General features: G+C 32.8%; 1 protein-coding gene across 1 annotated transcript in view; it reads right to left on the reverse strand.

The window, feature by feature from the left end:
* Nucleotides 1–262, reverse strand: part of LOC120415810 (HIV Tat-specific factor 1) — a 169,934-nt gene extending 169,672 nt beyond the window's left edge. The window contains exon 1 of the mRNA XM_039577437.2: nucleotides 76–262. The gene's annotated coding sequence lies outside the window, so the exon portion shown is untranslated. The remainder of the gene's footprint in view (nucleotides 1–75) is intronic.
* Nucleotides 263–2,784: the final 2,522 nt, after the last annotated feature.

The following is a 2,784-nucleotide window of genomic DNA, read 5'->3' on the forward strand; positions in this document are numbered from 1 at the left end:
TTTGTTTTCTTTCTTCCGAAAACATAAACATAACCCCACTTTCAACCTCCCACCCACAAATCCAAACGTTCCTACCTTAAAACCCCCGCTGAATCGACAGTCTCCAATGCTTCACCAAAAATCACTTTAAATCACAACCCGTTGCGCGTTAAAAATCACGACTTGTCACGCGAAAACCGCTCGTTTCACGCCGGTAAACGATTGCACGAAACTTGCGAACGCAAAAAAGGTAAACAAACCGCGAACCAAAACTGAACGCCGCCGCCGCCAGACGGGAGTGTCGTTTGCGCTGCCGGAATTGTTATGACAGGGCAGCGCCACACACTGGGGTGGTGGCCACTAGCGGAACTGGGAGTTTAGAGGCAAATTGTTGGGGAAATGCTTTCGTGACGCAATCGTTTTTCATGATTTCAGGAAAAAATGAGTTTCTTGAATTTCATAACTTTTATAGCAGTTTTGCAGCAAAGCTTAAAGACATATGTCGCCATGAATAAGCAACATAAACCTATGATTTTTTGAAAAAATGTGTTTTTACCTTGAAAATCAACCTTTTTAATAAACTTATGCCGGATTCAGATAAGAAAAAATATTTCCAACATTGTGGTCTTTCCAATATTTATTTGTTTGATTTTCTATGAAAAAAACTGTGAATTTATAAAATGATAGTTAATTGAACTATCTGGCAAGAAAGTCTGTCAAAAATCAATAAAAATTGTTGAATATACGTAAACACATCTGTTGTTAACTATATCACTGCTTATTTCATTGATATACACAGGAAAATAGTTTTTCCGTGTTCCAAAACATGTTTTTTAAAGAAAAAGTTCACAATTTTTTGCGCGCCCAAAATTCGATGTTCATTATTTTAAATTATGATTGATGCAGGGAATCATGAGAAATAAGCGATTTTGTTCTTCAATCCAGCAGACAGGAATACGATTTTGGCAATTAACCTCATTAGCAGCGCTGCCTACATTTGAAACACAAAAAAAAATATATGAAACAACAAATAACAAATCTCCCTTCTTGACTTGATACATACAATTACAATTACAATAACAAAAAGCAATCAATACAACAAAATAATAATAACAATAACTAATAAGTAACAATAACAAACAATTAAACAAGGAAACGTTAAATCATGAGATAAAATCAACCATTTGCTATTACATATTTGAAAGTAGAGGGCGTGGAATTTCGAGTTTTAAAATTTCCCGGGAATCGAGAGTTAAATTTTACAATTTGTCTGAATTGATTAATATTGTGCGTATTTGTGATGGTACCGTCATCTGTGGTGAATCGGGACTGCAGTCTGAATAGGGACAGCACGTTTTAGAGCAGTTAAATGCTTCAAATTTGGAAATGGATGTATACATTTTGTTTTTCTGAATCTGGTCTGCCCGAAACCACTCATAAATATCAAAATATTAGGCTGCAATATTGCTAAAACAGCTGTCCCAATTCGCTCCATGTGTCCCTATTCGCCCCAGATGACGGTAACATAACTGTAAAAATGATATACTTTTTTTTTCGATGTTTCGAAAATCAGACTTGAAATTCAAAGTTTAGTATTATTTTCTTATTTTAGGCGCAAAAATGGTACCGAAGATAAACTTTTATTAAAAAAGAGATGTTTATGAAAAATTGCCGAACAAACTTCCAAACATATTTTTTAAATGCAAGATCATCTATACTAATACTTTATAAAGGAAAAGCACCTCTGCAATAAAGCAATGCTGGTTGCTGAGCCTCATAATTTTAAATTTGGGAAACATATGTTGAATATTTCTCAGTGTCAACTAATAAGCTCTTACTTGTCATCTCGCTATATATCAATGAATTATTTTTTCGAATTTCAATGTTAAGGTCGTAGAAGGTGTCAGAAATAGTAAATTGAAATGAAAATATAATCACGATGTGTAAAATGCTTATACAAACAAAACAAAGAAAACAATTTTTTGAATGAAACATTCTGAATCAAGATTTGAATGTTTTTTCTAAAACAAACATGGCCGCCGAATGGCCGATCTGCAATGATGCCTTCCAGAGCCTTAATGTCTACACTTTTTTAAAGGACCTATACACACATGAAAGACAAAAGCAATCTTTTCAAAGAAAACCCTAGATGTGTGGAACTTTTGAAGTTTTTCTATCTTTTCAATATTTAAACATTATTTCGATAATTAAAGATTATTTTTTTCACAAACTTTGGACATTTTAAAATGTAGTGCATGATTTTTGTATAGGAAAAAGGCAAAATTCTAGACGATAGGGTCCTAAAGCCTTATGTCAATTTGTAAGTACAACAGTTAACCACACGCTTGAAAGCCATTTCTTATCACTTTTTTAATTCTGAGGGAAAAAAATGACAAGACAACACTTTACGATGGATCAACTCTGATCCTCTTGGAACGAAATGTCAAGTAAGATACTTTCTGTCAAGAAAATCCTAGAAGTATATTTTTCAAAATTGATTTAAAAATAAATTTTAAATAAATGATTTTTAAATCTATTTTCTTTTCGAAGGGGCCTTTGTGCTCAGAAAAACAAATGTTATCGTTGTGAACAATAAAAGTACCGAAGAAAATTAACAATAGTTACATACAACAACAGGAATGTAAACTTTTATCAACGAAATTTCGATATTTTATTCTGTTTTCAGATTCAGTAACAAATCATTGAGATTTTATTTAGATTTAAAACTTCTGAACGATCATTGATCGAGAAATTTCTGAAATTGGCAGAGTGAGGGAGGGAAAAATGTAAATAAAACACAGCAAA

Source organism: Culex pipiens, chromosome 3 (genome assembly GCF_016801865.2).
Source record: "Culex pipiens pallens isolate TS chromosome 3, TS_CPP_V2, whole genome shotgun sequence".
In the NCBI taxonomy this organism is placed as follows: domain Eukaryota; kingdom Metazoa; phylum Arthropoda; class Insecta; order Diptera; family Culicidae; genus Culex; species Culex pipiens.